The 25,332-nt window shown below is 35.4% G+C and overlaps 1 protein-coding gene across 1 annotated transcript in view; it reads right to left on the bottom strand.

Annotated features, from left to right (window-relative positions):
* The window catches only part of METTL25 (methyltransferase like 25), a 113,929-nt gene that overhangs the window by 50,330 nt on the left and 38,267 nt on the right, over positions 1-25,332 (bottom strand). The gene's annotated exons all lie outside the window — the stretch shown is intronic.

Below are 25,332 nucleotides of genomic sequence, written 5' to 3'. Positions count from 1 at the left end.
TTGCACTTACGATTTAAGTAACAACAACAAAAATTAATGTTCACTGCTTAATCATCTATCTACTGCCAAACTTATAGTTATACATGCAACTTCCTCATATTCAAACTCCTAATGCAGAACTATTGTTTCCACAGCATTATCGAAAAGGAAAATAAATCAATTTCTATTTTAAATTAATGCTTGAAAATACTGGTTTAAATTTTATAAAAACTGTGACAATACAAAGAAAATGAAGATAAACACAAATCTCTATATCATTATACTATAAAAAGCAAAATGAAATAAAAATTTTGAAACAAGAAAACGCAATTGAGATAGATTCCACTAAATAAGCTTCTGCACTGTGAGGGATAACTTGATTAATAGAGAAAAAGTTTAAATTTCATAACCATAGCCTGTGAAAAGGGTTTCTTTCAGGTATTAAATTAAAATTAATAATAGGCCCTACTTTAAATCAGATTGAAGATATGAACCCTGCCCACGGAGCTGTAAATAAAAATAAAAGTAACTCAAACAACTCAACAGCAAAATAACGAAATAACCCCATTACAACATAAGCAAAGGATCTGAATAGATATTTCCCAAAGAAATATACAAATGACCAATGGGTAAATGAAAAAATACTTAATATCACTAATCATTAGAAAAATGCACATCAAAACCACAATGATATACTTTTACTCCAGTTAGAATGACGGTTATCAAAAAGACAAAAAATAACATGCTGGTGAGGATGCAGGAAAAAGAGAATTTTTTTTTTTTTGAGTTGGAGTCTCACTCTGTCACCCAGACTGGATGCAGTGGCTGTTCCCGGCCACCGCAGCCTCAACCTGCTGGGCTCTGGTGATCCTTCCGCCTCAGCCTTCCAAGTAGCGGGAACTACAGGCGCAGGCTACCGCGCCCAGCTAATTTTTTTATTTATTGTAGAGATGAGGGCTCCCCAAGTTGCCCAGGTGGGTCTCGAACACGCGGGTTCAGGCAATCCACTCACCTCAGCCTCCCAAAGCGTGGGATTACAGACTGAGTCACCGAGTCCGGCTCAAGAATTCTTATACAGGATAGGTGGAAATATAAATTAGTACAGCAATTATGAAAAACAAAATGGAGATCTGTCAAAAAACTAAAAATAGAATTATCATGGGATCCAGCAATCCCATTATTGGATATTTATCCAAAGGAAAAGAATCAGTATATCAAGCAGATATCTGCAACCCCAGGTTTACTATAGTACTATTCACAGTAGCAAAGATATGGAATCAAATGTCTATTGACAGATGAATGGAATAAAGTAAATGTAATACACACGCGCGCGCGCGCACACACACACACGATGGAATACCATTTGTTCAAAAAAATTTTAAAAATCCTGCCATTTATAGCAACATGGATGTAACTGGAGGTGTTATAGAAAAAATAGGCAGTCACACAGACACAAATACTGCATGTTCTTACTCACATGTGGGAGAAAAAAAAGTTGAACTCATGGAGATAGAGTACAATGATAGTTACCAGAGGCTGAAAAGGATGTGTGTGTTGGTGAAAGGGAGAATGAACAGAGTAGATTAATGGGTACAAACATACACAGAAGGAATGAAGTCTAATGTTCAGTAGCACAGTTGGGTGACTGGAGTTAACAACAATATATTGCATATTTTTAAATGGCTAGAAGAGAAGACTGAAATGTTCCCAATATAAAGAAATGATAAATGTTCATGGTGATGAATATGCTCAATACCCTGAATTTATCATTACATATTCTATGCATGTATCAAAATACAACATGTACCCCATAAATACAAAAATTATGCATCAATAAAAATACTAGTATTTATATAACACCTGATATTGTGAGATACTATTTTAAGTACTTTAAATGTATTAACTAGTGTTAGTTCCTACACCAATTATACGAAGTAGAGATACACCATTATTCTCATGTTTCAGATAGAAAAACTCAGCACAGTCCAGTTAAGCAAATTGCTTTAGCTACTAATGTAACACAAGACAGAGATTAATTTAAACTCAGACATGTTGGGCACAGTGGCTCATGACTGTAATCCTGGCACTTTAGAAGGCTGAGGCAGAAGGATCACTTGAGTCCAGGAGTTCGAGACCAGCCTGGGCAACATAGTGTGACTTCAGAACCCACGATCATAACCATCAAGCTATATAAATGTACATTCATGAACAATTTGGCTCACAACTGCATAGGACTCATAAAGCCCTAGAAGCCTATCTAGATCGTAGGGACTCTGGGTACTCCTTCTATTTCCAAGTTGTCTTAAAATAGTGGTTTGGGTTTTATCAAAGGTTTTATAATTAAAGTAAGACATGATTATTGCTAAATGAAAGGGCTACACTAATTATTTTAATATTTTATTACAAGTAAAAAGAGAAATACACAGATCTTACTGTAAAAAGGGGTTAGAGAGATGGAGGTATGCTATTTTATTCAGAATAGTTAGGAAAAGTAGTAAACCAATACAACAGCTAGACCCCTGCAATCAATTCTCTCCTTGTTCCTTGCAGTAACAGAAAACTCAACAGTTCAGATTAGAGGCTGCAATTCTTAGACTTCCATACATCTACTAGAATAGCTACAGGACCAAGCTGTGGCCAATTAAATGTGGGCAGAAATGATGTGTGTGAAATGATGTGATATTTGAGCTAAGACAAAAGTCAAATGAGGAAGCAAGTCATAAGAATATTAGGGGAAGATTTAATAAAATAAAAAACAGAAATTAAAAAAAAACCCTAGAGCATCTAACAAAATATAGTTACTATCCAAAAACAAAATAGATATCTTACAACTTAAATTATAATTGACTAGCAATTTTTCAACCCCTTTTAATATCCCAACCAAACACCTACAAATAGTATTTATTATGTTGGCTAGAACAGGCAAGAATGAGCATCCCTGCCTTTTTTAGAGCTTAGATAGAAAGCTGTCAACTTTTCACCTCTGAATATAAAGGCAGTTGTAAGATGTTCATAGATGGCTTTTATTGTAATGAAATATGTTTCTTGTTTAGCTAAATTGTTGAGAGTTTTTATCATGAAGGAGTGTTAAATTTTGTCAAATACTTTTTCTATATCTATTGAGATGACCATGTGATGTTTTTAAAACTTAATGTGGAGTATATCACACATAGATTTTCACATGTTGAACCATAATTCTTAGTCATGCTATCTGATTCTTTTAATGTACAATTGTGTTCAGTTTGCTAGCATTTTGTTGAGAATATTTGTATCTATGTTCATTAGGGATGCTGGCTATAATTTTCCTTTCTTAAAGGGTCTTTGTCTGGCTTTGGTATCAGGTGATACTGGCTTCAGAGAATGAGTTGGGAAGAGATCCCTCTTCTATTTTGAAGAGTTTAAAAATTACCATTTATCTTTCCTTAAATCTTTGGTAGAATTCATCTGCAGAGTCAACTGTTTCTAGGTTTTTCTTTGTTGGAGGTATTTTGTTACTGTTTCAATCTCCTTACTTGTTATAGTCAGTTCAGGCTTTCTGTTTCTTCTTGGTTTAGTCGTAAATAGGTTGCATGTTTCTAGTAATTTCTCTATTCTAGGTTGCCTAATTTGTTGGCACATAACTGTCACTTATGATTCTTCTTACTTCTGTTATATCAGTTGTAACACCTCCTGTTTCATTTCTGATTTTATTTATTTTTGAGTTTTGACACAGAGTTTCATTATGTGTCCCAGTCTGGAGGCAGCAGCATGATCATTGCTCACTGCAGCCTTGATCTCCTGGGTTCAGATGATCCTTCTGCCTCGGCCTCCTGAGTAGCAGGGATTATAGGCAAGTGCCACCACACCCAGCTAATTTTTATTTTTGTAGAGATGAAGTGTCACTATGTTGTCTGGGCTGATCTTGAACTCCTAGACTCAAGCAATCTTCCTGTCTTAGCCTCCCAAAGTGCTTGGTTTATAGATAAGAGCCACACGCCTGGTCCTGATTTTATGTACTAGAGTCTTTTCTTTTCTTTTCCCCTTAGTCTAGCTAAGGATTTGTCAATTTAAAAAATCTATTCAATTTTGCAACAGGGCTGAGGGTGGAAAGTTTTTCCATAGCTATCACCATACACAAAAATCAAATGGATCAAAGACCTAAATGTAAAACCTCAAACTATAAGAATCTTAGAAAATGCAGGAGACACCCTTATGGAAATCGGAACTGGCAACCAATTCCTGATCAAAATCCCACATGTCCATGCCATAAGAGATAAGACAGACATGTGGGAGCTCACCAAACTAAAAAGCTTCTGGAAAGCAAAAGAAACCATCAGGAGAGCAGGGAGACAGAACACAGAAAGGGAAAAATATATTTGCCGACTGTATATCTGACAAAGGCCTAACAAACAACCAGGACCTACAAAGAACTCAAATGTGCCAAAAGGAAAAAACACAGCCCCATTAAAAAGTGGGCAAAAGACATGAATAGATACTTCTCAAAAGAAGGTATACAGACAGCCAAAAGACACATGAAAAAGTGCCCAGGCTCACTAATCATCAGAGAAATGCAAATCAAAACCACAATGAGATACTACCTAACCAGTCAGAATGGCCATCATTAAAAAAACAAACAGCAAGAGATGCCAGTGAGGATGCAGAGAAAAGAGAACACTTCTACACTGCTGGTGGGAATGCAAACTAGTTCAATCTCTATGGAAAACAGTGTGGCGATTTCTAAAAGAACTAGAAATTGACCTTCCATATGACCAAGCAATCCCTCTACGGGGAATATACATGGAGGAACTCAAATCATTCCGCAAAAAAGATACCAGTACACACATGTTTACTGCAACACTATTCACAATAGCAAAAACATGGAACCAACCACACTGTCCATCAAAACTGGACAGGATAAAAAAAAATGTGGTACATGAACACAATAGAATACTATGTAGTCATAAAGAAGGACAAACACATGCAGCAACGTGGATGGATTTAGAGTCTATAATAACCAGTGATCTATCACTGAAACAAAGAAATGAGTATCACACATTTTCATTCATAGGCGTACCCTGAACATTTATCGTAATACTATAAGAAAGGGATCGGCAGTAGTTGGAAACTGCCAGGGGAAGGAGTGGGGAGCACATAACATCAATATGGGTACCTGATCCCAAACCAAGTGAAGTGGAACCAAAGGGAGGGACAAACTTTGCCTGTACAATGACCACTTGTATAGTTAATCTTGAATTGCACCCCACAACTTAAAAAAAAAAATCTATTCAAATAAAACAACTCTGTTTTGTCAATTTTAAAATTATTTTTTATTCCTTTTATTGTTTACTTTTGTTCTAATAGTAACTATTTCCTTGCTCCTGCTAACTTTAGATTTAGTTTGTTCTTTAGTTCGTTAAGATATAAAGTTGTTTATCTGTGATCTTTAACGTAAGCATTTATTGCTATATACTTCCCTTTTAATACGGTTGCTATATCCCATTAATTTTGGCATATTGTATTTTCAACAGTTTTAAGCTATTTTTCCATGCCCTTTTTGATTTCTTCTTTAATCTAATAGTTGCCAGAGTATGTGTTGTCTAATTTCCATGTGTTTGTGAGTTTTCTCTTTTTCTATTACTGATTTTTAGTTTTATTCCTTTATGATTAGAAAAGATACTTAGAATACTTTCTATCCTCTTATATTCATTAAGATTTGTTTTGTCACTATCCTGGAGAGTGTCTGTGTGTGATTGAGAAGAATGAGTGTATTCTGCTACTATTGGGTAAAATGTTCTATATATGTCTATCAGGTTCACTTGGTCTACCACATTGCTTAGTTCTGCTATTTCTGTAATGATTTTCTGTCTTGACTATCTATAGATTAGGAAGAGTGGGGTATTGAAGTCTCCTACTATTATTTTATTGCTGTGTATTTCTCTCTGTTTGCTTTATATATTTAAATGCTTTAAAGTTGTGGGTATATATATTTATAATTGTTACATATTCCTGTTGAATTGATCCTTTTATCATTATATAATGCCCTTTTTGTCTCTTGTGACAGTTTTTTACTCAGAATCTAGTTTTGTCTGATATAAGTTAGTCACCATTGCTCTCTTTAGGTTACAGTTGTATGAAAAAATCTTTTTCTACACCTTCACTCTTACCCTGCGTTATCTTTAAATCTAAGGTGAGTCTCTTGTACAAAGCATATAGTTAGGTCTTGGTTTTGAATCCATCCAAAAGTCCCACTCTAGGACTTTTGAGTGGGGAAAATTCATCAATTTACATTTAAAACAATTACTTATACACAGAGACTTATTATTGACATTTTGCCAATTGTTTTCTGTATCTCTCTTATTCTCTCTTTCTCTCATTGTCTTAGGTTGGTTTCATGATTATTGTTGTATATGCTTTGATTTCGTTCTCTTTATCTTTTGTGTATCCACTGTACTTTTTTGGTGTGGCTATCATAGAACTCACATCAAGCATTATATACTTATGGCAGTGTATTTTAAGCTGATAACAACTTAATTACATACAGAAATTCTACACTTTATTTTCTCCATCCACATAAATATTTCATGCAATTGATGTCAGATTTTACTTTATTCCATAGTGGACCCTTGAAGCATGGGGGCTGGGGAACTAAGCCCAACACACATTCAAAGATCCAAGTATAATTTCGGACTCACTAAATCCTTAACTACTATTAATAAAAGACTACTGTTGATCAAAAGTTGTGCTGATTATAAAACAGTTGATTACAAGGGTACCTACATAATCAACGTTTGTGTACCTAACCCTGAATTGTACCCCACATCTTTATAATAAAAAAAGAAATTAATATATATTCCCAAATAACCTTTGATTAAAAAAAGCAAACTAAAAAAGTTGATTAATACACATTTAGTATGTTACATTATTATGTATTACATTTTTAAAGTAAGCTAGAGAAAATAATGTATTATTAAGAAAAATAATAAAAAACAAAGTATATTTGATATTCATTATATGAAAGTGAATCATCATAAAGGTCTTCATTCTTGTTGTCTTCAAGGTAAGAAGGCTGAAGAAGGCAGAGAAGGGGTTGGTCTTGCTGTCTCAGGGTGGGAGAGGCAAAGTAGGTAGATAAGCTGGACAGGAAGACAGGTGATGAAGGCGCACTTGATAAAACTTTACATAAACATATTTTAATTCCTGTCTCACTTTTTTGCATTTCTTTTCTTTCAAAATATTTCAATACGATAGCAATCTTTCTTTTACTGTTTGCATTAGATTCAGTGCATGTATCACAAAAGGGTCCACGTTGTAAAGAAAGTTAAAAATAGTCTTGAATAATCTAAACCCTTCTGTCAGACTGTCTAATGTCAATTTGTTTTCTGGAACTGCACATTCTATGTCTTCTTCCTCACTGTCTGATATTGGTTTGGAAGCACTCATCTTCATCAAGTTGTCTTGTTTTAATTCGTCTGGTATGGTATCTGTTAGCTCTTGGATTTCTCCAAGATCTGTATGATGAAACCCTTCGCTTCCCACCTTTTTTTTTTTTTTTTTGCCATAACACAATCTCTTTCATGATTTCCTTGTTTGGCTCTGTCACAAATCTTGTGATGTCATGTACAACATCTGGAAAGTTTTCTACAACAGGAATTTATGTTTCAAGCTTGATGACTTTCATGGCTTTTTCTATGAAAATGATGCCATCTTCAATGGCATGATGCTTCCAAACTTTCATGATGCTCAATTACATTTCTCTCTCCTAGCACTGTCAATCCATTCTATAGGGTCCTGTGTGTAATGAGCCTGAAAGGTCCTTATGATCTCCTGACTTCCTTGCTGAATTAGAGACATTGAAGTAGACCACTTTGAGGACTTCAGTGTTGAACTTACAGAGTCCTGGGTGGCCAGGTGCATTGTCCAATAGCAGTAAACTTTAAAACACAGCCCCTTAAGGACAAGGAATTCCTGACTTCAGAGACAACATAGATGAAATCAATCCAGAAAAAGAGTTCTCATAGTCCAGGTCTCCTTCTGTACAGCTGAAAGATTGGCAGCTAGTATTAATATTTTCCCTTCAAGTCTCAGAAGCTAGCAGTTTTATAGACAAAGGTAGTCCTGAACATAAACCCAATTGCATTTTGTAAAAAACAGTAGACTTAGCCTATCTCTTCCTGCCTTAAATCCTAGTGCTTTTCCTTACTATCATTTGTGGCATTCTTCCCCCACCCAGAATGGGGCACTCTCTGCTTGTTCAGGCAGTAAATGCAAACAGTAAAAGAAAGAAAGATTGCTATCATATTGAAATATTTTGAAAGAAAAGAAATGCAAAAAAGTGAGACAGAAATTAAAATATGCTTATGTAAAGTTTTATCAAGTGCGCCTTTCTCCTCTATGCTTGCTTGCTTTCTCTCTCTCTCTCTCTCTCTCTCTCTCTCTCTCTCTCTCTCTCTCTCACATTAGAGAATACAGTTTATTTAGAAAGTAAATTGGAGGCCGGGAGTGGTGGCTCAGCCTGTAATCCCAGCACTTTGAGAGGCTGAGGCGAGAGGGGGGTTAGAGACAAGCCTGGGCAACTTGGTGAGACCTCGTCTCTACAATAAATCACAAAAATTAGCTGGGCATGGTGATGTTCCTCTGTAGTTCCAGTTACTTGGAAGGCTGAAGGATTGTCTAAGCCCAGAAGGTCGAGGCTGTGGTGGCCGTGAGTGTGCCACTGTACTCTAGCCTGGGTGACAAGAGTGAAACTCCAACAAAAAGAAAGAAAGAAAGAGAGAGAGAGAGAGAGAGAAAGAAAGAGAGAGAGAGAGAAAGAAAGAAAGAAAGAGAGAAAGAGAGAAAGAGAAATAAAGAAAGAAAGAGAGAAAGAAAGAGAGAGAGACAGAAAGAGAGAAAGAAAGAGAGAAAGAAAGAAAAAGAGAGAGAAAGAAAGAGAAAGAAAATTGAAAAGAGAGAGAGAGAAAGAGGTGATTCATGTCTCCATGGTAGGGAAGGAGGCCAAAGCCAGGAAACATGGCCTGGCCATAGCTCAAAGAGCACATGGCCACACCATAGCATAGCAAGGCCATGACAGTGATGGTCTGGCAACGGCCAATGATTTCCTTAATGACATCTGAGAATTTCTGTAGTCTCTTGGTCAGCAGAAGTTCCTGCTCCTATTATCTTGACTTTTTTTTTTAGCCAAATTTATTTCTAAAATTATCAAAGCTGCTGGCATTAAATTCACTAGCTTTAGATCCTTTACTGAAGTAGATTTAGACTCTTTTTCTTTAAGTTGTCATATAATGACTGATTTTTCTCAAATCGTTAGAGTTTATAAGTATACCTTTCATACAGAAATCCTACATCCACATAAAAGCTGCATTTTCGATATAAGATTAAAAGATGCTTTACAAAAAGTGCAAGGTTTTCATGCCTGCTGGCATAGCTGCAGTGACAACACACAAATTCCACCTCCCCCTTTTTAAATGATCCTCACAGTTGATTTATTAATCTCAAAATGGTGGGCTACTTGGGAGGCTGAGATGGAACGAATGCCTGAACCCAGGAGGTCGTGGCTGTGATGAGTTGTGATCATGCTGTACTCCAGCCTGAGTGACAGAATGAGACTTAGACTAAAAAATAAATAACTATATCAAATTAAATAGCATAGCATTACCATCAGAATCAACAATCCTTTTGTTTTTTTTTTTTTTTAGAAAGCAGGATTTATTGAGAGGACAGAAAAGCTCCCACAGTGGGTGGGGACCCGAAGGGGTTGCCCAGAATCAACAGATTAAGGGAATAAAACAGAATCCAAACAAATTACATGATAAAGGTACCATTTCATATAATTGGAAAGCATGAATTATTCAGTATACAGTATTTAGAAAACTATAAACTTAGAGCTATTTCTCAAATCATAAACACAAATAAAGCCAGATAGATTATGAAACTAGATAAAACAAAAACTATAAAAGTTAGTAGAAAATTATAAAATAAATCTCAATACAGAAGCTATACAGTCTAAGAAATACTTTGCAGTGTGTAAAACAAATTGAGCAAAACTGTATATATTAAGGTTAGAAAGTGTTACAGGATACACTGGGTAAGTGAAAGGGCAACACTATTCTTTTTCCTTATCAGATCATCTTGCTTTTCTTGCTTATCTCTCCAAGCTCCTTTAGAATGCTCTTGGATTCAGTCCCTGTATTTCCTTTTTTCATCATTTGTACTCCCTATGTGATCTCATTCAGACATAAGATTTAAATACCATCTGTGTATAAAATAACTCACAAAGTTCTTATCTTAACTGATAATTGTCCTAAAATCCAGAATCAACTATTCAACTGATAAGAGAACTTCTGCACTTACATTCCTGAATGGCATGTCAAACTCCACCCATTCAAAACTGAACAGCTCCCATCTCAGTTCTGCTCTTTCTGCAGTTACATTCAATTTAGAAAATGACAAATCCACCTTTCCACAGCTTCAGGTCACAAGCTTTTGATCTATACTTTGCTTTTCTCTTTCACACCTCCATAGAATATATAAGCATTTTTTTTTTTTTGGCAATATACACACATCCAGAATTTAACCATTTCTTCTAAAGCTTCCCTCAGACGCCACCATCATTCATCTGGATTACAACAATAGCTTCCAAAGGGATTTTCCTGCTTTTGCCATTGACACTGTTTCAGTCATGCTAGTCTCTGTCCTTCCTTGCTTTAGGGCTTTTTACTTGCTGCTCCCTGTCTCTGGAACACTATTTCTCTAAGATAGCTGCATGGCTTGCTCTCTCATCCTTCACCTGTTCAAATGTTATCTTAACAAGGCCTTTCTTGGCTTCCCTAAATAAAACAGCATCCCTCCAATCTCACTCATTTCGCTTTATCTTTCTCCACAGTATTCATCACCATCTGATGTACTACGTATATATCTACTTATTACTCTGCTGTCTCTACCCTCTGAGTTGTAAATGACATAAGAGCAGAAACTTTTTTTTTTTTCCCGTTCTCTCAAAAAGATCTGGCACACTGTAGATGCTCAATAAATATTTTTGAAAAATGGATAAATGAACAATCATTCAGCTTGAATCCTTTTATTAAAAAAGCAATACACATTTATACATGTACATATTTGTATATGTACACACATAGAAAGAAAAGTGTGAAGTGTCACTGTAGGCAGTGATGTTGCCATGAACTTTCACTTTTGAAGTATATATATGCTTGCATACTTTCAGAACTTATTTTATAATGAGAATATGTATCATTTAGATTTAAAGGTAAATGGAAATAAATGTTGCTTAACATTTTGAGTTCATTAATAGTTTAAGGTCCTTTATTAAAACTTCTTTTTGGTGTGTGTGACAGGCATTGATGTCACTTTTATAATGCTTTGAAAAAAAGATAAAATTTAGATTGATGGGCATCTTACAAGTTGGGTGTTGGTCGGCGCAGGACCAAGTTCTCCTTCCAGTCTGCTCCCCAAGCCTGTGCAAAGCCCCCTTGAGTCCCAGCTCTCTGTCCTCAAAGCCTACAGCTCTCTGTTCTGCAGAGCAGAGCAGGCAGGGGGAGGCCCCAGGCAGCAATCTCCTGCCTGGCGCATATTGGCTCTGATTTGTCACAGACAACTGGATGTCTGGACACCTTGCTGGAACCACAGACCCCAGTCCTCTTGGTGGTGAAGCCCAGGTAGAGACAGCGGAATGGAGTCTACAAAGGGATTGAAGAGAAAGCATATTGACTGCTGCTGAAATCTCAGATTTCCTGATTTTAAGGGAAATCCTTGCCTGCTTTCATAGTGATGACTTTAACATTTAAAACAAACAAGTAAACAAAGAAATCTATCCTGCCCAAAACTTGAATCTGAGAACTCACAGGATCTTGTTCACTGCCAGTAGATATTGTATCCTGGGAATTTGCTAAGAGGAGATTTTAGGTGCTTTTATCACACACAAAAAGGGTAACTGTGGGCGATGATGAACATTATCTCTAGTTTGTTTCCTACAAATCACTTCAGGTGGGATGGTTAATTTTATGTGCCAACTTCACTGGGCCATGGAATGCCCACATATCTGGCTAAACATTATTTCTGGGTGGTCTGTGAGGGAGTTATGTGAAGAAATTAATGTCTGAATTGGTAGACTGAGTAAAGCTGACTGCTCCTCCCAATGTGCATTGGCATTATACAAACCACTGAGGGCCTGAAGAACAAGCCAAAGAAAGGCTGAATTCTCTTGTTCTCCTTGACTGTATGAGCTGATATACCTGTCTTCTGCCTTTGGACTGGGACCCACGCCATTGGCACGCCTGCTTCTTAGGCCTTTAGACTCATACCAGAATATATGGCTTTCCTGGGTTTCTAGCCTACAGACAGCATACTATGGAACTTCTCAGCATCCATAATTTTGTGAGCCAATTCTTTATAATAAATCACATTGTGTGTGTATGAGAACCCTGTTTAATATACCAAGTTTTTATAGCCCTATTTATAATATCCTGTTTTCTGTTTCTCACCCTCACTTCTAGTTCTATTATATAATCAACAAATTAGGGAAACATAACATCAGTAAGGGTACCCACATTTTACCTGTATGATGACCACTTATATACCTAACCCTGAATTGTACCCTACATCTTTAAAATAAAAAATAAAATAAAAAAATCAATAAATTAGTGTTTCACTTACCCTCTGATTAAAAGTGCAGGTTGGAAATGTAATCTTGAAGTATAGGTATGTAAAGCATAGTATATGAACAAAAGAAAATAGACACTCAGAAAAAAATGTGTATTACTTTAAAGGAGTCATATCTACATTAAAACACTGTTTATTAATGAATCAGTCCAGATACTTGTATCGTGGTATTTTCATGCATGACTACAGAATAGCAAATCCAGGTGCTAAGGGAAAAACACTGTGTTGGTTTGGCAAGCTCCCCAAAGGAGTTTGTCACTGTATATGGCACCTACCATCTGCTGCAACACTCTGCTTTTGATAAAATAATTTATATTGAGACACATATGGAACACTTGAAACAATCATTATATTAATATTATGGGTGATGCAATTTTATACCTATGACAATTTCACTTATTGTGTCAGAATGATGATGAAGAAAATTTAGACAACTTTCTCATAATCTATTTACCATAGGAAAAAAGAAATGAGAACATTATAGCAAAATATTTTTCAAGGCCATTTGCTCTATGGTGCTCAAATCTAGATTTACATATAAAATGAGTATATTGTAAATTCGTTTTTAAAAAGCCTGTGTAATATTAGTTGAATAGTCAAGTTTCTGATAAGAATTTCTATCAGCTTTCCTTTCATATTATTTTATATATGAAGCATACACTCTTTCACTTTTCTACTTCTTTTAAGTGTATACACTAATTTTCTATTTTAGATGTGATCACATTCTTGGATTCTTTTATTTACGATGAACACAGGGAGAACTTCTTTACACTGAATAAATTTAATCTGCATGAGTTTCAAAAACCACTTTGTATTAGTCACAAAACATAATGAGGTGCAAATTAAAAAGAGAAAGAAGCAAAACGTATTAAAGATCCATTTCTAACTACATCTAGGAAGCAAGAAGATTCCCCATGGCAAAAATAGTCAGTGCCAACATTCTAGAAAACATACAGCTGACTGAAGATCACATATAGCTGCTAGTGTGAGGTAATTGTGCAAAGAATGTCAAATACATCTAAAGATCTCTGTATTCATTCCATGATAATTGGCAAGAATTTTTCTGAGACACAGGTTCAGCTGAACAGTGAGAAGTAATGCGATATTGTTAAAAAAAAAGCTTACAAACAGTTTAATCTACAAGGCTGGCAGAAGAGTCTATTTATTTCCTATAGGATTGCAAAGATCAATACCTGGAGTAGCCACCCCAGAAACTTTATTCAAGCTGAGACAGGCCCTGGCAGTTTCTCAATGAACTATTAAACAAATTCATAAACTGTTAATATTGATAATATAATAAATACTACATTTACTATAAATTATTGCTAGGGAGTTTTACTTCTTAAAAAATTATCTTTTGGAGAAACATTTATTGCTATTATTATACTGGTATAGATTTAAAAGTATAATTTCCCAAAGCTTCATATTATTATCCAAATACAGAATCACAGCAAAAAACCAGAATATTTATGTTCTCATAAACCTACTACAATTAAGAAAAAAATGACACTAAAACTAAACCTAAGTGTAAACATAAATGAATAAAAATGGGGCTCAGTTTAAACAACATGCATATTTTGGAAAGCAGTATTCAAGTCACAGAATGATATAAAGCTATAAGAGACAGATCACCTAATTTAACCTTCTCTTGTTTCACTCATTTACAGATGATAAACAAAGGCTAATTTACTTAAAGCCACAGTTCTGCAGAGAGAGGATGAGAACTCTAGTCACTCAAAGCATCTCCTCCTTGAACCTATGGGTTCAGGCAGTCCTCTCGCCTCTGCCTCCCAAAGTGCTGGGATTACAGGCGTGAGCCAGCATCTCCTCCTCTATGCGAGGTTATTGCACTCCCTGGAAAATTTAGAAATCATTATCTCTATGCTTTCAATGTAACCTATACGAAACTCTCCTATATCCTCTACCACACTGTATTACAGCTGTCTTTTCTTATCTGAACAAAATCTATTCGTTACATTGTACTTTTAAAAATGTTTTCTGTAGATATCCCCTGTATCTAGCAAAGTGGACAGTGTGTACTCAGTTTGCTGTTTCCCAAGTTGAACACATGTTCATTGATCTTCTCAACAGTCAATGTTGTTGCTACTAAATTAGGTCTTACATTCTCATAATTTCAAAGTCTTCATTTTCACTTTTAAATTGGAAGGAGTTCCTCACAATTTTTCATGCCTCAATTTCCAGATTCTTAATCAAATCCTAATGATTTATAGGAGCATTAAAAGAGAGTTCACTGAAAAGAATCGTTTTAAAATATAATCAATCACTTATGTTGCTTTTTAAAGCTTTCTTTTCTTCCAATTATTATTCTGAAGTATAATCACATATTTTGTTTTTAAATTCTATTTTCTCAAATTTTATGTTAAAATGCTTAGAAAAAATTCACATGCAATGTAATAGGAACCATAATAGATAAGTAAAGTAAAATATTTCCTCTTCAACTTAGAAGTTTATGAATCCCTGTGAGATCACATTGAGAAACTGAAGTCCTAATGTGAAAGTTGGATGACTGAAATAAAAACACACTTAGGACATAAATACTATTTTATACATATTCAGCATCTGCTATACTGAATACTGCCAGATACTGTTTGAGATGCTTAACACGCACAGATAAAGTGATTTGTAGCTTAAATGAGCAAATTCAGTTAGTCATAACAAAAACATAAATTTATATAGCAATTCTTTATAAACTGTAGTTGACAGTCAGTGGAATAGTGGAACTGACTCTTAGTGGCTCCAGAGAGACCTGATTGTATGCATTTTTTCCAAGTCAACATTTATTGACATCAGGTTGGTAGCTTGCAATTGGTCAAGCTAGGTATATTACACCATGGAACTCAGGAAATGGTATACATTAGGACTTGTATTCACAGGCAGAGCTAGCCATTAAACATTTACCATCACACCATTGGTCACAACTCATTAATGGGTCATAAAATCAATTTAATAAATTATGACCAGTATTTACAACATTTAAGAGAAATGAAGAAAAAATTGTCAACATGAATGCATATCTTGTAAGGTTAAGTACCTGTTATATTAACTAAAAAGAAAAACAGAATGTAAGCTTTTCTTGTAAAATGTATAAATTTTGTTTCTATATATACTAGGTAGTGATGTATAATCCTGAGTCCAAAAATGTGAAACTATTACTATAATCAAGAGAACAAATATGACATTCTTCCTTAAACATCTTTTATAACCTTTGTGGTCATCATATGCTTTGGGGTTATTAAAGATCACATATTTGGGGGAGGAAATAAAATCTTCGTAGTTAATAGGTGAATATTTGAAAGTTTCCTATTCCGTTTCAATGTATACCATGGGGCAGAATTATAATTTATGATCACAAAAGAATCAGACTTTGTGTAGATTTAAAGTTAAATAAGATCTCTGTCTCACAAGGGTATGTGCTTTGATCATTTTGTTCCAGTGGTTGCTGGAACGTAAACCCTTTCTAACGTTCTGTTTCTCGTCTTTGCTAAGAAAGGCAAAGCCAACTCAGTACCCTGAATTCTCAAACTACTTATGTCAACATAATTATTTCTTTTCAAGATGTCTCATCAAATAGCTTTGTTTCTTCTTTGGTTTTGACCAGTGCTGAATCAGCTTTTTAAATTTATAATTTTATTTCACATATTATTCCTTCATTGAGTGCTTGCTATATACCCCACATTATGGTAAGTGTTGGAATTTAAAGAAAAATATTAAATCTGTTCAAATTTTGCATCAAAACTTGATTCTTTCTTAGTGTTTCCTATCATGTAAGTTGTATTGTCATCAACCCAGTTGCTCAAAACAGAAACCTGATAACGATCCTTGATAATTCTTTCTTCTTTATCTCCCACTCCTCTAAATATCTTAAATGCTTCTTGAATTCTTCTAATTTACTCTATTCCTACTAGTGTTGCCCTACTTTTAGTTCTTACTTTTATGGTCTCAAATTGAGTGTGTGTCCTATGAGACTTCCCTCTGTGCATGCCTAATCACAGGTTTTTATCATTTATATCCCACCCTTTGTTGGACTATGAAACCAAAGCTCAAGTTTGTCATGATACAAAAATACCCTCAGTATCTTCAGTATATCCATTATCTGTAAGGACTCTCGCATTCTTCTGTACGTTGACCTGGTGAATACTAAGTATCTTACCAATATTTCATGTTTTTAGGAAAAAATTAATTGTATTCAGTATTTTTAGTTGGATACAGAAGGGTCAGCCAGGTTATCTTATAATTTAATTATTTTTTATTTTTATTTTAAGTTTTGGCCTTATATTTGATAGCTTTTAATCTGTAAAAATTCCAAGAGCCTAAATTTGAGAAGTATTCCCCTACAAGGATTTGAATTTGCTTATGCATGGAAAAGACTAACGACTGCTTTGTTTCATTCAAAGTATAGCTTAGTAAAGACTTTACAGACTCACCTCCCCTACTAATTGAGAGGCCCAATATTAGTCTTTAGATCTCAATGTGACCAACACTTGCCTCAGAGCAATGCTATCTGCCACCATATGAGTCACAGTTCCCTCTTCCTTTTATCTCATTTTAATTTTCTGGTTTTGATTTTTCTTGATCCTTGGAGATTCCCCTTAATTTTCTGTGAACTCAGCAATGCTTAACTAATACATGGTCTAATTTAGCTATGATCTAGTTGCACTGTAGCAGGAGGGAGCCTCTGAAAAAAATAACATCTCTTAAACTGCTGGAAATGGAGGTCAAATTCATGCTCTTTTGAAAAGAGACACCATGCTTTAACCCTTAGTATCCTCCAACCTTCCAGCATTGAAGGCCAATAGCAGACAAACTGGTCTGTTTAATGAAATACATATTATATGAGATAAAAAATATTGTCTTTACAGAAAAGACAGCAATTATACGAGGTCTGACAAGTTCATAAACTTGCCACTATGCGCTTGCATTGGCAGTATCATACAACTTGATTTCAAAACATGGTATATCACTGTCTCATAACTGTTCATGTCTATGTGTGTGGTGGTGTCTTGCTGAGAGGCATTCATTGTTATTGTTGCATGCTTTTTTGTGCATGCCATCATAAGAATATCGGAGTTATAATTAGGGAAATGAACAAACATTAAATTTCTCGTTAATTTTGGCAAGAGTGGAAGTGAAATCAGGACATGTTAGTCCAAGTTTATGAGGATAATGCTATGAAAAAAATGGCAGTGTAAAAATGGATTACATATTTTTTTTTCTGAGGGGAGAGAAGATATCACTGATGTAGAAAGGTCAGGATGTCCAATAACAAGCAAAATTGACGAAAACACTGCAAACACTGTGCATCAAAATTGTTGGCAGATGGTGAGAAGCATAGCAGACTAAATAAACTAAATAAACATAAATAAAGAAACAGTTAGGAAAATCTTAACTGAAATTTTGGCATAAGCAAGGTGTGTGCAAAAATAGTTCCAAAGGATGACAATGTACCAGTTCACAATACTGTTTGTGAGGGAGTTTGTAGCCAGTAAATAAATAACTGTATTGGAACCTCCCTCCCCACCTGATCTGGTTCCCAACCAATTTTTTATTTACCCAAAGATAAGGGGAATACTGAAAGGAAGACATTTTGATGGCGTTCAGGACATGACCGGTAATATGATGACAGCTCTGATGGCCATTTAAATTGCTTTGATGAGTGGACAAGGCACTGGCATCAGTGCACAGCTTCCCAAGGTAGTGTTTCAAAGGTGACTGTAGTGTTTTCAGCAATTAGGTACATTACACTTTTTCCAGGATGAGTTTGCAAATTTAATTGTCAGAGCTCGTATACACTGCTGCAAGACAGAATTAATTCACTGCTATTTACTTGACTAGGACATTAGTCATACCTTTCTGTATGATACAATTCATGGTTTAGTGGTGATATTACCTAATTAATGCTATCTTAGCAGTTTTTAAACCACATACTAAATATTTAAGAGGTCTAGCAATATAAGATAACCTTATTTAAGGTTTAAACAGTATGTTACATTTTCAAACAACATGCTCAACATGTTTTTCTTCAACTTCTAGACATCTAAATTTAAAGTAATGGTACCATTTTAAACCTCAACAACAGTGAAGATGACTATCTAAACACCTGGCCTCCATTCTTAAAATTCCTACAGGTGACATAAATTGAGAAACAGTCTGCACTAGGATAGGTATCCTACAGCCTTGATAAATTTGTGTTTGTTTGATATAAAATGGCAGAACCAGACTGAAAGGTGCCCCCAAAAGATGCTTTGTGACTTTCCACTGGTTAAAAAAAAAAAAAAGTAAATGGAGGAATCTATGGAGAATCACTTCATTATCATTATCCTGTATCATATGAAGGCTGGGGATAAACATGAAGTTAGAGGTTTATGCTTTCGAGGGTTACCCCAATGGCTCTGGAAAGATTTGGAGTGCACTTAATAACACCAGAAGACTCCCTGGTACTAGGCTGGGAGAAAGTAGAGAAGAAGAGACCACAAACCTGTGCTCTGACAAAGGCTGCTCCCAGTAGGAACGCCTATTAAGGCCAGGGAAGAAGCACTATGAAAACCACCTGATGTAATTCTCTAGGGCCACCGCTCTTTCTCTACTCCTCTTGCATGCCCAAGCTTCTGAAATAATCATATAAACTTACAGTAAAAGTAAAACCACTTTTCATCCCTCAAACTGGACCTGAAGGGTTCAGTAAGAACACTAACACCAATTTCTGCTAGTGTACATTTTAAGCCAATAGTAGGCAGATATAGATAATTTAGGCTGAACACATGGATATTAATGAGAAAATCTGGAGGCAGAAAAAAACTAAGTGAAGCCCCTGTTTTGTGTTCAGTTTTAAGAATAAAAAATAAATTCCCAGAAACTCCCTAGGATAGCAGTCTTCAACCTTTTTGGCATCAGGAACTGGTTTCGTGGAAGACAACTTTTCCATGGGTGGGGAAGGGATGGGATCATCAGGCATTATATTCTCATAAGAAGTGTGCAACTTAGATCCCTTGCATGCATAGTTCACAATAGAGTTCATGCTCCTATGAGAATCTAATACCGCCACTGAGCTCGCTGATCACCTCCTGCTGTGTGGTTTGGTTCCTAACAGGCCACAGACCAGTACCAGTCTATGGCCCCCGTGGTTGGGGACCCTATCCTAGGAAACATGGCCCTCATGCCTCTTTGGTAACAATTGTGCCCTGTATCCATTCTTAAATCAATGGAATTGCCACAATTAATTCAGATTGAGATTCACTTATTTTCTGAGGCTATATAAGGGTTCAATCTCCCAGATAATCAATTCCTGAACAAAAATCATTGTTCTGTTAGCAAGGTAGAAGAGATGTGGATCTGAATCAGTACCTAAAGTTTCCTACAGCCTGTTTCGACCTTTACGAGAAAAACAACCCGGTTATATTGAGATTCACACACACACAAAAAAGTTCTCTCTCTAACTTCTAGAAGAAAGGATAACATAAACACTTCAATTTAATTATGATAATAGTCAATATTAGGTCAAAATATTGAAACATCAGTCAAGCTTGGGAAAATTCATATTATATAAAGTACTACAATAAAACTGTTTCTGGTATTTCTTCTTATCCTAGGAACTACTGGCTTATACTGCACAAACATTTAAAAGCAGGTTTTAAAACATATGGTATAAATTCAGCAATCATAAAGGCCCATGGAGCTTTGAGGTATTTCTGAAAACTGACATTCACGTCAGACCACCTCTATGGTCTACCACATCATATTGGGTAAACATATTCATGTAAAACACATATTGTTTACATAGCAAATATCATCATAAAAAGTTGCAGTGTATATACCAGAATTTCCTACTATGTATGTTGGATTATTAATAACTCAAATTTACATCCCAAAGGGCAACACTGGCCCAATTCAAACTTAAAGGCAGCTGTGCAAATAAAGTGAGGGTGAAGGGCAGGTGTGTAAGATATAAAGGCAGGGACTCACAGCATATTTGACCATTTAAAGATATAACTTCATGGAATCGAGGCTTGATGAATGACAGGAAATAGGCTAACCTTATGCATGTAAGTCCCTTGCCCTCTAAATAAGTTATTTTAATATAATGATCAAACTAAAGAGCAATCAATTTCTATTTTAGTAAGGAATACTAGGAATATATAGTTATATATTACATATACAAAATAAGGCTATGTCCATATTCTATCTACCAAAATAGTTTCTGCTAAATATGCTAGAACAAACTCTGCTTGACATTGTCTACCTTCACACACACACACACACACACCAGTTCAACAATAAAGAGAAGCTATCAAAATCTAGTGGTACCCATAATAATTATCTTAGACACTGCTTTTTCTAGATTTTCCCCTTGAATTTTTCCAGATTCTTTCTAAGTCTTAACTTTATTCTCTATTTATGACCCTCTTGGGACTGTGTTTGCTTTTCCCAGGTTTTTACTCTGAACAATGTACTTCGAGGACTTTGTTTTGGGATGGTTACTCTAGCTCTCTGCATTTTGGATTTTGATATACATACACTCCTGGATCCTTCTGAGTTCAACCTTTGGTTTGAATCTGCAAACTGGCACCTGACTAGAGCTTTCCTAAGTCTTTGCAGGGAAGAAAATGAAATAACTATAAATAATCTTGAACATATTTCTACAAATGATCCTCTAGAATTCTGAATGTCTTCTTACGTAACCGTAATAAATACCTTGTTTTCCACCATGCTGTACATCAGAATTATCTACAGAGCTTCTAAAAATACTTACATTCAAGTCTTATGCCTAGAGATTATAATTCAGAAGGTTAGAGGCAGGTCCCAGGCATCTAAGTACTAAAAGTGTCAATTTGATTCAGCTGGGCAGCTAGAGTTGAGAAGCACTGTTTTAAAAATTGCATGAGATGGTTCATATCTTCTCTGTTTTACTACAGAAAAGATAAGGTGAGAAAAATGGAGATGAAGTGTGGGAAAGAGAAAAGGGAGTAAGTTACCTTTTCCTTCTGGTTTTTGAGATGAGAAAATGTAGCAGTCCAGGGCTAGGCAAAACTGCAACATAAACCAAGTTTACTTTTATTATTGCTATCACTTATTTTTCTACATTTTTCTCTTATATCTTGGCAGGGTTACATATGTCCTCACTCATTTCATCATATTAATCAGTCCTGTTTTCTCCAGTTATTCTTTGCTTTCCTGACAAACAAAACTCTCAACCCTCTTTTCATTTCAAGTATGTATCAAGAAAGTAAGTAATGTAAAGATATTACTATTACTTCTCCCCACTGAAGCCTGGTATTGTTTACCTGATAACATCAGTGATTCTCAAGGAATAAGATATTTTTGACAGGAAAGCCATTCCAATGGATTATGCCTATAGGAAGGGAAAATGAGTTTATAGTTGCTAGTCACTGTTCTGTAAAACCTTTCTAATACTTTTTCTCGTATGAATCCTGGGGTCAAAAATATCCTACCAATCCATGTTGAACAGCAGAACTTACTAGAGAAGAGAAGGTGAAACTACCTTACTAGACAAAAGAAGGTGAAATTGCTTTACTCGGGTAAGATCCAAGACCAATGCTTCAGATCTGTTAACGGAGAAGTATCTATTTCTAGTGAGCAAAAAATTGGAGCATTTTATTTAACTGATTTCCCCAGAAGACTTAAAGATCATTTTAAGAATGACTAAGTATTAAAGACCAAAGTGTTAAAGACTAAGTATTAAAGACTAAGTGACCAAAAAGAGATTTTGTGGAAATAGGTTATGAAGTAAACTGAAATGAGAAAGAAGACCTTATTCACCATAAAATTGTAGCTTTCTACCTGTTGAAATGAACATTGGGATTACCATTATCATTATTTCTGAGAAAGATATAAGGAGAACAAAATGGGAGAAAAGATAGTTACAAAGAGAAAAGGTGACTATGAAAATCAAACTAAGAAAACTTGATTTTATACATCTATTACCCCATAACTTTGTTTACTCTACCTGTAATATCCTTCCAATTTCTATGTCTAATTAACTTCTACTGATCTTTCAAGGTACAGTGGACATTACCACACTGAAAAATACTCTCATTTCCTCATAGACTGTGAGATACATGCTACTGTGCTCTAAGATAACAGATATACCATCATGTCTTATAGCATTTACTACTTACACTATTTTGAGACCAATGTTTGAGGATAAGAAAACAAAGATGGACACATATTTTGTGCTTTTAAGTTCTATATTTAATCAATCATCTGTTCATTAAAATTTGGTTTATCAAAAAAAGAATACCACTGCTTTAAGCAAATATTAACTACTTAGAACTGAATAAACAAAATATGGTATATAAAATACTTTGCAGTCATTAAAAAAAAAAAACTAAAGCAACATGCCGTGTTGATATGAAAAGATTAACAAAATATATTATATGAAAAAAGTAATGAACAATTTATATATTTGTTTCCCTAAGCCATTCAAGAGTATAGGATGTATGTAATTTTTTGAAAAGATTAATAAAAACCCAAAAATATGAGTTTGGGGATTTACTTTATATTTTATTCTATGTTGTTTGACTTTTCTCTAAAAAAAAAAGTCTTGTAAATTGCTAACAATGATTATCACGTTTCTATGACTGAGAGTTTAAAACAAAAGTAATTTGAGGTGAAGAGGATATCTCATACAATTTTGTATCCCTACCATTCAGCATACAGCTAAATATTTGGGCATTTGATGAATATTTGTGAAACTGCATCTTGCTTGTAATATATTGAGTTTCATATCTCTTTCCCTACATAATGACTTTTTATGAGCCTCTCCCCCATTTTTGATATTATATATAAGTTCTTCAAGCACAATGCTTTGAAAATAGTAGCTGCTCACTAAATGTTTATTCAGCACAATCTTATACTCTTAACTGTGTGAAATGCAGCTGCCCAGGCAGAAAAACAGTGACTTTTTTCTATTCCTAGTCACTTGTTTTCAAAACACATACAAACATTCACCTACATCAATCATGTTTGAGTCAATGTGCATGTGTTTGGTCATAAAGACACAAAAGTGAATAAAAGCCAGTGTCTATACTCTCAAGGCTCATCAATTGACCAAATCTTTCTTTGGCAGAAAAGATATAAGAGCAATGGAATACATGGGTGTACCAATCTTCCTTCTTCCTTTGGGTTTTTCAAAGCCTCTTTATCTAACATGCCCTATTCAAATTCAGTTTAGTTATAATACATGGTCAATGAATGTTTTTTAACAGAGTAATATAATAATCTACTAGAAAAGGTACCAGAAGACTGGTATAAAATGGATTGTCAAAGGAGTAACTAGTCAATCTCTTAATTTTTTAAAAAATTGGCAAGCAGCTTTTGCCAATCCTTTTAAGAATAGGATTGAAGAACCAGACATCAAATGAAAAATGTGCTGGAGACCAGCTCCAGCCAGGTTCAGGGTACCCCAAAGGTGGAGAGGACGTCGGCGATTGGGGGGAAGAAGAGAGAAAGAAAGAGACTGGACTCTAGTCTAGTGCAGAAGCAATGTGTGTTATTGGGAATTACAACGGGTCTTTTATACACAAAGTCAGATGTGGGAGGGGCGTCCCCCACCCACCAGAAACCTTAATCCATGAAAACTTAATCAATGATTACCTTTAAACCCTTTTCATATGATAATCTTAAAATCCCATAACAAAGGATAACCTAATCCGTGACTGACATATTCTATAAACCTTTTTCATCCTAAGCTGATTGATTTATGCCAAGTTAAACAATTCTATAGAAGTTTAAGTATTTACTTTACAAACGAAAGTGGCCCATCCCAGAATGTTTGGAATGTGGCCCAGTCCGAAGTTCACAGTGGGCTACCTGCAAGTAACCCAGCCGCATTCTTTCAACAAAATGGCTGTCTTCTAAAACTATATTCTACAATTTACACTTTCAATAAATCCTAAGATCATGACCCAGAAGCCTGTGACCAATACTAAGGCTCTTAGATGTGACACGAGTTTGAATTATAAGTTGTATGAAAGCCAAAACTGCAGAATGGGGAAGAATGTGGAAGAATGGGAGCAATGAGCTTCTAAAGTTAGCTTGTACTCGTCCCTATCTCAGAGTTTTTATGTTTTGAGCTCACAGGAGCTTAATCTGGTTAGTGCTGAGTAGAAAGGGGGAGGAAATGGGGTCAATAGCTCCTGAACGCATCATAGTGGTCACGGGGTCAACAGCCCTTCCTGATCCCTAATGCTCAGTGGGCCTCCGTGGCTGGCTCCCAACAAAATGTACCTTCCTGATTGCCATAAAACAATAAACAGTCACCTAAATCTGAATTTTTTTTCATATTTGACAAAAACCAGACAAAAGAGAGATAAAAGTACTCACAACCCACACCTACACAACAAACTCTGATTTAAATGTTAGGTAATAAATATCTTAAACTAGCAGAATGAAGTCTCAGGATCACTCCAGAGGAAGAAAAAGGTGGGAGTGTGGATAAAAGGGTGTGATAACGAGTAGACTGCACTGACAAAAAAGAGAATCCCATCCTTGGTGGGGAAGTACTGAGGCTATGTCTGAGACTGGATGATACAGTGTAATGGCTGCCACAGTGCACTGAAGAGGAGCAGGAGGCACTCTGAAATGAGAAGGTAGTCTTGGGGGCAATGATGATAAAGTGAAAGAAGGAAGCAGGAAGCTGAAATTTAAAATCTTACAATGAAG

This window comes from Carlito syrichta, unplaced genomic scaffold, assembly GCF_000164805.1.
Source record: "Carlito syrichta isolate Samal-C Ts95f unplaced genomic scaffold, Tarsius_syrichta-2.0.1 Scaffold315363, whole genome shotgun sequence".
NCBI lineage: Eukaryota > Metazoa > Chordata > Mammalia > Primates > Tarsiidae > Carlito > Carlito syrichta.
This window is presented reverse-complemented; position numbering and strand designations above follow the sequence as displayed.